The 11869-nt window shown below is 48.1% G+C and overlaps 1 long non-coding RNA gene across 2 annotated transcripts; it reads left to right on the forward strand.

The window, feature by feature from the left end:
- Positions 1-93: 93 nt before the first annotated feature.
- LOC105071487 (uncharacterized) lies at positions 94-11869 on the forward strand. 2 transcript variants are annotated; one of them, XR_835529.3, is made up of 3 exons: positions 94-324; positions 10404-10551; positions 11652-11869. It is a non-coding gene; the product is annotated as an uncharacterized LOC105071487 (long non-coding RNA). The 2 variants fall into 2 exon arrangements; XR_835530.3 differs by having other exon boundaries at positions 10442-10551.

Consider the following 11869-nt stretch of genomic DNA (forward strand, 5'->3'; position numbering starts at 1 on the left):
CGCCTACTTGCCCCGCCCCGTCGCGGGTGGGGCCGCTGGCCGGGGTCCGCCCCCGCCCCGCCCCGCCCCACCCCCAACTCTCCCGCCCACCCGCCCCAGGTGAGAGCTCACCTGACGCCGTGCGGGCCCGGGTACGCAGGGGCTGAACGTGAACCAACCTCCCTCCGCCCCCGGGCGTGGAGAAACTAGGATGGGGAGTTTCTGCCTACCCAGCCGGGGTGGAGGGACGCGCAGGATTCCCTCCCCCAAGGATCAAGGGGTCTGGGGCGTAAAAGGAGGGAGGAGCCTGGAGTCTGCGGAGAAGTCGTGCGGCTCTCTTGCCAGGTGGGTGCGGGTCCCTCTTCACTTCCGCTTCTCTGAAAGCAGGGTCGGGTGCGGACACAGAGCCGCTCTTCAGAGCGGGAAAAATGCAAGCCTAACGGCAAAGGGTGTCCGGGGCGGGGGAGTCCCTTGGTCAGAGCCAAGGAGGGAAAAGGGAGCCTAGTTTCTAAAAGGGAGACTGTCAAGGAGGAGGCCTCAGTGAGCATTGGCTGATATTCAAAAAACAAAAATCCAGATTCTCTAGTCAGTGGAGCAGACAGAGCTCGTGTAGGGGTGAGGGAGGAACCCGCTGTCCAAAGTGTGTAGATACAAGAACTTCTGTCAGACAGGACGGAAATGTCCAATGTTGGGCCACAAAGCTCTGTCTTGCTTATTCTTTTTTAAAGTTTAACCCCAATTCCTGCAGCGGAAGTGCACTGATCAAGGCAGTGGGTGGCACCCATCTAGGAGGGAGATGTGCAACAAATTACACAAGCAAGATTTAATATGTTTTTGAGAGTCTTGAACACTGGGTGAAATTAAACAAAACAAAACATAACTTGCACTGAATGTCAAGATCTGCGTGTAGAGTTTCCCAAAAAATCAACCATGCATGCAGAACATCAGGTGACAGCGACCTTGGCTTTGTGGACACAAATGGGCTGGGAGACTGATGGGAAGATGGGAGCTGCAATATTAACAGAGGAAGCCCCCAGCCATAATGAGCCTCTCTGAGCTCAGCTTCCCTGTCAAATGAGCAGAGTGATTAGCTAATCAATGATCTTTAACAGCTCTGCCAGCGCTATCCAGTCTCATGGTTCTGGTATTGAATGCATGGCCCAGTGTGGTAGGCAGAGACCTGAAGTCAAATTATGTCAATTATGAACCTCAGATATGAAATGGGGATGATGACAAATACCTCACAGGATTTTTGTGCTGATAAGAGTGATGCCAAATGCCTAGCAGGTGCTGTCACTCAGTATCAGGGATTATTATAACTGCAGGCAGGACCAGTAGTGTGCTGGTGCTTACAACAGCTTCACAGAGTGGGTGGGTGTCTTGATTTATATCATTTGCCAATTTCTGTGCTGTAAATGTTGCCACCATGGTTGATTTCAAGCTATCAAAGTGGCATCATCCCTGATCTCCGGAGTTAAGAGGTTTGCACAGGTGATTCCGCAAGCCAGTCCAAACTGGTTCCAGTGCACCACTGGTTAAGACCTGAACCAGGCTCAACATGGCTCAGAGAAGGGGAAGCCAAGCTGAACCAGTGTGAGTCAGAGAGGAGGAAGAGCCCCTTCCACAGGTCCCAGGCACCCTAATGGGCAGCTAAGTTCAGGCAGGTGAGGAGGGGGCTGCCCCAAGCTGCCCCTCCTGTCCTCATGCCCATAAGCACCCGCCATACACACAAAGACACACAAGCAAGCATGTGCCTGGAGAAGGTGGGGGGAGGGGGAGGCACATTCTCTGAAAGTGATACATTTTCAACATTTCATAAAAGTTACATGTTGACATCTGATACTTAAGGCTGTGATGCAGGGAAGTTGGAGAAAACACCAAAGATTCTCCAGGGACATCAGCAGTTGGACAGTGAGATACACATGGAAATATACAGATAGAAGTCCTTAAGCCTCCACCAGCCAATGGCGTGTACCCCACCCTGGGGCTCCTTCCTCCTGATGTTAGAATTATGCTGATCTCTGCCTGCTGGGGTGACCCCCAGCTTGCCCATGGAGGCTTCAGAGTTCTGCTTCTGCCTTACTGGTCAACAGGGCTTCACAGTACTGCCTGGCTGACAGCTCCTCTTGCCAATAATAATTCCAGTAGCAGTTCTGTGTGTGTACGGGTGTGTGGGTGTGTGTGCGCGCACGCGCATTCGCTCATTCGCGCGCTCCAGGCCCAGCACATGTCTCTCTGAAGCCTCATGTCCCAGTGAGGTTACAGCAATCATTACTTGCATCGCACAGATGAGTTAACTGAGGCTTAGGGAGCTTAAGCAGCTGGTGCATGAGACCCAGCTGTAAGCAGCGGGACTGGCACGCTGGTTGTGGCTCATGATTGGCCATGGCTGGCTGAGGGCGGCCCAGGCGTAGCCCGTCTCACAGTTGCCTCTGAACAACTCACCTTTATGGAGTATCATATACTTCCTAAGTGCCAAGCATTAAGGGCCTAGTCTGGAGGGGAAGATGGCGGGGAAAACAGATCATCTCCACAATTGTGATACTGTGGGAGCCCTGAGGAAGGATATGAGGGTCAGCACTCGAAACTTACAGCCTTGATGATTTGTTCCTCCCATCTCCCTCTCTGCCCTGTGAGCTCCTCGAGGTGAGGGGTTGACTTTTATGTCTTTCTGTATCCCCACACCTGGCACAGGCCCCAGCATATAGTAGGTGCTAGGTAATGTGTGTTGTTGCCTTATAACTTATAACTTAAGTCTATGGCCTTTTTATGAGGCTGTAGAAATAGAAAGTATCATTGTGACACGAAGCATGCTCACAGAAGCACCCCCTCCCATGGCCAGACACATGCTCCATCACACACACACACACACACATACATACTTTGACATTCTACAACACAAGTCCAGGCATTCAATACAGACTCCCCCACACCTCCCCCATGGCTGTCTAAATTCCTAGGCAGACCCACAGCTGCTCCTGGACCTACACGTTCACACAAGTATGCAAGAGAAGCATTCTTAGACATCCACATGCAGCTACCTGTCTCCATGAACCAGCCCAAGGCAGCCACGGCCTGGGGATGGAGTTCTTCTGTCTCCCTGCACGCGCAAGCACACACACACTTTGGAGGTCACAAATGAGTGACCGAAAGACTTGCATAGGCTGTATCCAATCCAGCTCCATACCTCTTCCTTCTCACCATACCCTGGCCCCAGACCAGGCTACCCTGCCTGAAGCACCCCCCACCCAGAGCCATTCATCCTTGTCTGGCCCCAGGTCCCCAGGGCAGAGGCAGAGCCCAGCACTCACACAGTCCTCGAGCTCACCACCAGGCCAGGGGCAAGAGGAAATGAGGAATTAGAGGGCTCTGTCCCTCTAATCACCCTCACAGCTGCCCTGGAAATGGACTCGACCCAACCGGAAGTGGGGCAGGCAATGCCCAGCAGCTCCAAGGGAAGGCACCAGTGCCCAGGCCAGGTCTGAGGCCTGGCGCTCAGGAGCTGGTCCTGGGGAGGGCTGGGCATAACTGGTGTGGGTGTGCTCACCTGTTCCTCTGCCTGTCCTCCCCCGCTCCCTGTGACCCAGCCTTTCTTGCTATGGCCTCATTATAACTAGTTCTGTTCTGACCACTCCCACCCATCCTATCCCTGCACATCTGAACTGGTCTTAACTCTCTCTCTCTTATTTGGCTCCAGGGTGTCTTGAGGTTTCACATTGGGCATCACTGTCCCCACTATCCAGATAGGACATGCGAGTCCAGAAAGGTAACTTCCTCAGCATCATGGAACTCATTGGCACTTGATGGTTGTGTACTTGATTTCTCCAGAAATAGGACTGAAGTTAAGCAGGGAAAGTGGGCCACAGAACACACATGGGAGACTCATAGCTGCACAAAAAAGACAAAAAAGATGGGGGCAAAAGACACCAAAATGTTTTTTAAAAAGTGGGTGCCTTGGAGGTAGGGAGCATATGTTAAAAAATGTTCTTATCCTCTTTGTATTTTCCAAATTTTCTATTGCAAGCATATTTAACATTTTTAATGAAAAAAAAAATTCTTATAAAGGGGAGGGGACAAATACACAAGAATAAATCTCTAGTGGTAAAACTTTAAGCACTGGCAGGAAAGATACTTGGGATGGGCAGGGGATGTTTTCCTGGACATCTTCCTATGACACCCATCCATCTGTTCTGTCCTCTCTGGGGGAGCTCACTCTAGAGCTGACGGAGTATACCTCACCCATGGCAATTCCAGCACAAGGCCCTCTCACCTCTGTTCCTCCCTCCCTTCCTCACTCTAGAACAATGATCTGAGTGGAGGTTGCAGGTAGGTGACATGATGCCTCCTTGCCTCCCACCTGCCTGAGACCCTTCTCCATCCCTTGATACAATAGCATCTTTGAACTTAACCAAGGAAGGCTGAATGCAGAGGTAGGCAGAGAAATAGCAATCTGGACAGAAAATCTCAATTTTAAACAGCCTGCTCCACTGTCCCCATAAGTTAACTCAGAAATGTCAGATGACATATTTATCCATGCTCTGCCTAGACAGTGGGCTCACCATGAATATGTGCAACTCCTGGGTTCCCACTTCCAGAAGTGTTAGTAAATAGTGAGATGACAGGGCAGGTGATGCTGAGCAGCATGTGTTCTGCCCTTGGCTGTTGTGAGTCCCCGTAGGGCCATCCCACTGGCAAAGCACTAATGGAAGATTCTACTTCGGGCTGTTTTACAACAGAAAGTGTTCCACACAAGCCACAGCCACTAATACAGCTCAAAAGAAAGGGAAAAAATGACGGAAGGACAGGGAGGAGGAAGGCAAGAAAACTTTCTTAAGAAATAGGAAAATCATCCAGAATTTACTATAAATAATGTTCTAAAATTCAACTCTGAACAGAGGCATTCTTAACATCTTTTTAGTGTGTTTTCATCTGAGTAACTTCTTGCTTTTGAAAGGGAAGGGTGAGAGGAAAGGGTTCCCACCTTGAAGTTTCGAATATTTCACTGGGACCTGGAGGAATGCAGCCCCCTGCACAGTTCCAGGAAGATGCCCACCACAGCCCACTTCCTCCAGGTCACATTTGCACAACTGCAGGTACCAAGAAGTTTGCAGGAAGTGCTTGTTAACAAAGTCATGACTAGCAGACAGGTGGACCACAGCATGTTTTCCTAAACTCAATGTGGGACTCCAGTGACCCAGCCAGAAGTCTTACTTTAAACTGAGGAGAAACTTAAATATTGATTTATCTCTGGGAAACAGTAAGCTCAGGCTTAACTACACACACACACACACACACACACACACACACAGAGTGATTAACTCCATTTTACTACAAAATTTCCATTTCATAGAAAGTATGATTATATTCCATTCAGGTTAACACACTTGGAGCACCTGGTGCTAAGCCCTGGGAGAAAGAGATGATTACTCCAGGTCCTGGCCTTGAGGAGCACAGAGTTTGCTGGGAAAGTCATGTACATAAGCACATATGGCATTTTGGCATTTCTGTATAAGTATAAACTAGCTATTGAGTACTTACTATGTGCTAAACTATGTGTTAATATAGGAGTATTAACCCATTTCATCCTCACAACATTTTACGGATGAAGAAACTGAGGCACAGAGAGGTTAAGCAATGCCTAGCTAGTAAGCTTGGGATTAGGACTCAGGGATGGAACCCAGGAGTGTTTCATCAATGAGCTGCAATAAAGAGAAGAAAGTGCCAAGTGAGATGAGAACCCAGGTGAAAGGATGGTCCATTAACTGCTCCAGGGAAAGTGTGTCTGGGAAAATACTGAGATGTAGTGGTATTTGAGCTAGATCTTACAGAGTGGCTTTTCTCAGTCCATCTTTCTTCACTTTGCCAAATGGTACAATCCATCCTAATTTGCCATATTTATGAGAAGGAACCAAGTTTTACCCCTGGTTGTCATTATAATTCTAAGAGATGACCCTGCAGAGCACCCCTCTGCTATACTGAGTTCACTTTTGGAATGAGAAGTAGATTGAAATGGGTGTTGGGGACTTTAGGAAATGCCTTTGAGACTTGCTGAATCTTGCCATTCTGTTACTGACTCTGGAACCTCATTTTCAGCCCCCAGATCCAATGTCAAATTCTAACAACCCCACCCCACCCCACCCCCGCTACCCACCTCCCGGGTTTAGCACTCAGGTTGTGCCCACCTTTCCCTTGCACGACGGGGCATTGTCTGTGACCCAGATGTAATACCACATGTGTCCAGTAGGGGTCGCTGACCACAATGGGATGGGACACCTGTAGATAAATGGAGACCCCTGGGTCCTAACTTAACTTTGTCCTTGGCTTTCTTTGTGACTTCTGTTTCCTCATCCACGAGATGCATATAACACTCCCTACCTGTCTTCCTCACAGAACAGTGGCTAGAGATGTGGGGATGAATGTGGACACCTCCCAGTGTGATTCAGAAGAGGCAGCTCCCATCTGACTTTCTCATAGCTCCTGTCTAGATGATTTCAAAAAACCAGTCATTTCATAACTACCTCTTGAGCATCACTCATTGTGCCAAGTGCATACAGAATCCAGAAATTATTTCTGCCTTTGCATAAAAGGACTTTGAATAAAAGTTTAAAACAAACTGTAACCCTGACTGTTGGAGTAGGCGCTCGCTCTCCCTGCTGAGCAGTAAAGGCAGCTTCCCCTGCCCTGGGAGAGATAATGGGGTGTGAAATGTCAGGACATCTACTTGTCCTGGACACCTGCTGTGGTTGGAAGTCTCTCCCACGCGATAACTCATCTCTTCCTCACGTAACCCGGTTTGCTCATGGGGAAACACAGGCACGGAGAAAGGAAATGACCTGCCTCCAAACCTGGATTCTAAGAACCTCCCCGCCAGCTAATCCCAGAAAGTGGGGTGGGAAGGGGCAGTGCAGGAGGACAAGTGGCCCGAGTGGGCTGGAGGTACAGAGAAGGGAGCACCTTCCTGTTCTAGCACCCTCGCCAGGCTGACACAGCTGAGGGCGGCCACAGCAGCAAGCCTTCTGCAGGAGCGCCCCCTGCTGGTTACTGGTGAGGCTGGTTACGGCGGCTGCGGGTGGAGCAGGATGCTCAGCGCAAGAGGAGCAGTTCTCTAGGGGACCGGAGACTCCCCCAGAGCAGAACAGGGAAGGCCCAGAGAGGCTGCCCCAACCTCTTTCTGTTGCACATGACAAAATGTGAAGCTCAGAGGAGGAGGTGACTTACTCAAGGGCTCTCAGTGTGCCAGGAGGATGTGGGTCTTTTAGATGTCCTGCCTGACACTACAGGGCCCTCCATCTCTCCCTGCTCCTACCCAGTGTTCCTGAGCCCAGGGGACCCCTTCCTCACATCCTGCACATGGCCGGTGACCATTCCTCCTCTGTTCTCCAGTCCCTACCCACCCCACAAGCCCAGCTCCTCCAGGAACCCTCCTGCACTGCAGCCCAGAGCTCTCTCTTCTCTTAAGCCCTAGTGTCTCCCAGGGCCGCGAGTTTAAATAACTTTCAGTTCTGGGACATGGCTTTGTCAGGTAGCTGGCACGATCTTGGGGACAGTACATAAGGCCTCTTTCTTTGGAATTTTCCACTCACCCACTCAGTCTTTCCTCACGCAGAGGTGCCTGGTAAAGGACCAGACTCTCACTGGCTGATGAATATTGATGAATGTCTTTTTTCTTCTTTCCACTGCAGAGCAGCCCAGCAGTGTCCATGGCCCTGGACAGTCAGGATGCCCATGCTGGCACTGGGGCTCTCCTTCTGAGCCGATGAGCAAGTCACTTAAAATCTCTCAGAGCCCTCATTTCCCCCTTTGTAAAATTAGGGATAAAGCTATTCTTTGGGCTGCTTGTGAGGATTAAATGAGATAATGTGTCAAATGTGCCTGGAACATTGTAGATGCTCAATACAATTATTGATTGATTGGTCAGGCTTCCAAGGAGCCTTGGGCTGGTTTCTCTGGCCTCATCCTTCTCCTATCTGGCACCTTCTTTCCTAGATGTGAACCTTCCAACCCTAAGCCTCCTCACCCCCTGCCTGCTGATGTAAGCAGCATCAGGGAGGGGGGCACACAGTGGCTATGGAAGAATCATAGGAAAGGAGGATGCTCTTAGAAGACAGAAAAGGCTGAACAGTGGGGGGTAATCATGTCACACTTCCAGGCTGATGCTTCTGTCAACATGGCTTTCAGGTACCTGGGCCTGCCTCTCTCACTTCCTCTGTATTGGCTTCTTCCCCCTGTGCTCTTTCTAAACATGTCTTTCTGCTTCTGCTTCCACTGCTGGTTCCTGCTTCTCTTAGAACTTAGAGCCCGCACATGGCCCATCATGGCTGCTGTGACACCTCTATGGTGCCATGGCTGTTTAGCTCTGGGGCCCAGTGGCATCTGCCATCTGCCATGTATCCTAACACGTGTCTGAGGCGAAAAGGGGACCCCATACTGGCACTTTCAGGACCTGTCAAAGACTGTGACCAGTAGGGACTGGCTGCCCGAGGGCTAGGTATCCACACCTAGCCCAGCTGGCTGTGGTCATGGGGACAGGGTGTCTGCTGCAAGCTTGGCCACATAGTTGCATGTCTAATAGGATAAATATTCAACACTGTTAATATAATATTTCAAATTCAATTGAAATTCATTAGTAAAGGAAACAACCCCTTGTGAACTGTTTTATGTGGTGTACAATCCCCTCTACCTGCACAGACCTCATGCCAAATTATCTGTTTGGTACCCAGATTTTTATGGACTGCATCTCCTTGAAGCTTGATATACTTACATGCTTGTTACAACAAACACTGCTCCAGGAAACAGTCTCAGGGTCCCCAAACTCGATTGATGGTCTTGGGAGAAGGGCTTTCCCCTTTCCCTAAATGATCTTTGGTGTCATTTAAAAAATAATTTTGTGCTGTGAAAACAAAAAGGTTTCTGCAGTTTCCTTCAGCTCAGCCACAGGGCTCCAGACTCTTCCTCTCCTCTGCCTCCTTCACTCCCCTCTCTCATCTCCAGTTATGAGGTCAACTCCAGCAAGGAGAGCAAAAGCCTGAACCTGCAGCCATGAACCTTTGAGAGGAAACAGCAGGAGAGGGGAACCATGAAGGTTTTTGCTCCTGTCTTTGTTTTTTCTTTTTTTTAATTGAAATACAGTCAGTTACAATGTGTTGATTTCTGGTGTACAGCACAATGTCCCAGTCATGCATGTACATGCATATATTTGTTTTCATATTCTTTTTCATTAAAGGTTATTATAAGATATTGAATATAGTTCCCTTTGCTATACAGAAGAAATTTTTTTTAATCAATTTTTATATATAGTGGCTAACATTTGCAAATCTCAAACTCCCAAATTTACCCCTTCCCACCCCTTTCCCCTGGTAACCATACGATTGTTTACTATGTCTGTGAGTCTGTTTCTGTTTTGTAGATGAGTTCATTAGTGTCCTCTTTTTTCTTTCTTTTTGTTGTAAGATTCCACATATAAGTGATATCATATGGTATTTTTCTTCTCTTTCTGGCTTACTTCACTTAGAATGATGATCTCCAGGTCCATCCATGTTGCTGCAAATGGTATTACTTTATTATTTTTTATGGCTGAGTAGTATTCCATTGTGTAAATATACCACAACTTCTTTATCCAGTCATCTGTCAATGGACATTTAGGTTGCTTCCATGTCTTGGCTATTGTATAAGTAGTGCTGCTATGAACATTGGGGTGCATGTATCTTTTCAAATTAGCGTTCCCTCCAGATATATGCCCAGGACTGGGATTACTGGGACATGTGGTTAAGTCTATTTTTAGTTTGTTGAGGAATCTCCATACTGTTTTCCACAGTGACTTCACCAAATTACATTCCCACCAGCAGTGTAGTTGGATTCCCTTTTCTCCACATCTTCTCCAGCATTTATCATTTGTGGACTTTTGAATGATGCCCACTCTGACTGATGTGAGGTGATACCTCATTGTAGTTTTGATTTGCATTTCTCTGATAATTAGCAATATTGAGCATTTTCTCATGTGCCTATTGGCCATTTGTATGTCTTCATTGGAGAATTGTTTGTTTAGTTCTGCCCATTTTTGGATTGGGTTGTTTTGTTTTTTGTTTTTTGGGGTTTTTTTGTTATTAAGTGGTATGACCTGTTTATATACTCTGGAAATTAAACCTTTGTCAATCGCATCATTTGCAAATATTTTCTCCCCTTCCATAGGTTTTGTTTTGTTTTAATTATGGTTTCCTTTGCTGTGGGCTTTTGCTCCCTTCTGATGATCACTGGGAGAAATGAGATGGGGCAGACAATGTTCTTCCACTTCTGACACCTGCTCATTCCCTTGGGTGGATGTCTCAAGGAAGATGTGATGTAAATGTGGAAAAGGCTGGCAGGGCACTGCCCACCCACCATAAAGCCCCCCTGAATGACTTAGAAACACCTATCAACTCCTCCAGGCACTTTATTTCTGACTGTCAGAAAATGGTCACTGCAGATATGCCTATGATGCAGATGATGCCCTCCTATGTGAGGTACCCTTTCGGAGTGCACAACCTGCACAGCTGTACATGGTCGTCCTAACAGCATCTACCCAGTCGTCCTCTGGTGAGTGGAAAACTGAGTCTTGTTGACCATTAGCTATCCCTCCCAACCTTCCCCTATGCACATTTCCAGCGGGGATACCACTACCTCCCACCTTTCTGTGTACCCAGCCCTTTGGCTTCAGAGAAAGGTGGGCTTGGTTGTACTTACTAGGAATGAGGGGCTAGGTCACATGGCCTCCCTGGACCACAAGTCCCTTACTTGTCAAGTGAGAGCGGCACCAGCTGTCATGTGGGGCTTTATTGAGGGCTGGATGGGAATGGACATGAAACTCACCAAGACCAGGGCCTGGTGCCTGCTGAGTCCTCAAAATCAGTCCCACCTCCCCACCCCCAATTTTTCCATTTATACCCAAATTCTGGCCATTGGAGGAACATCAGTATCTGGCTACATGGATAGGTTATCTCTGTAGCCCAGTCATTGCTGGCAGGTGGGGGTGGCGGGGGTTGATTATGCAAGTTGAGGGCTGCGAGAGTAAAACAGATGATATATGAAATACTTGCAAGAGTCCTAGACTGGGTTCTTCCTGAAGTGAAGGGTTACTCTGCAAACTGAAATCCTTACCCCTGGATTTCTTTATTCACACATCCAGCTTTTTATTTATTCCAGGGGGTTACTAAGTAGTACACCTGAGCATTAGAAGGACACGGGTCAGCAGGTGGCTTCCAAACAAGCCATCACCCTGTGGCTCTTGGCCCCTGGGCTCTCCTCCAGCCTGGCTCACCAGGGAGGCTGATGACTCTCTCCACCCTGGGTTTCCTTTTGTCAGTGAATTGCCCCAACATATTGAACATTAATCAAGTGTTAGGCACTGTGCTAATTCATTTTATTATCTTATTTATTCCTCCCAAGTCCTTCAAAAATTGACATTGTAATAGAGGAGAACAAATCTGACTCCATATTGAAGCTGTTCCTTTAGTTTTGACCACTGTGCCCTGTTTCCTAGGCTAGCTCGGCATCTTTTGTAAAACGATATTGCCTTTAGCCTGAAATACATAGGAGAACCTATTCTCGGGGCTCTGATCTTTAAGGATGTTAGCACTTCTGCACTTACGTAGAGATGGCAAGTTGCAAAATAGAGAATAACCTTTGTTTTGTTGGAGGTTTACAGGGACACTATGGCCTGACCCACATGGACGGCTGCAAGAACAAAGAATTCCTACAGCAAGAAGTTTGCAACAACTAACCACACCCACTCCCCTGTTTTTTTGTATAAAGGGAGCCTGTATTCTGACTGGAGTAGGATGGTTCTCCAAGACATTAGTCTGCCATCCTCTTGGTCTGTCGGCTTTCCGAATAAAGTTGCTATTCCTTGCCCCAA

The sequence above is a fragment of the Camelus bactrianus genome, chromosome 16, assembly GCF_048773025.1.
Source record: "Camelus bactrianus isolate YW-2024 breed Bactrian camel chromosome 16, ASM4877302v1, whole genome shotgun sequence".
NCBI lineage: Eukaryota > Metazoa > Chordata > Mammalia > Artiodactyla > Camelidae > Camelus > Camelus bactrianus.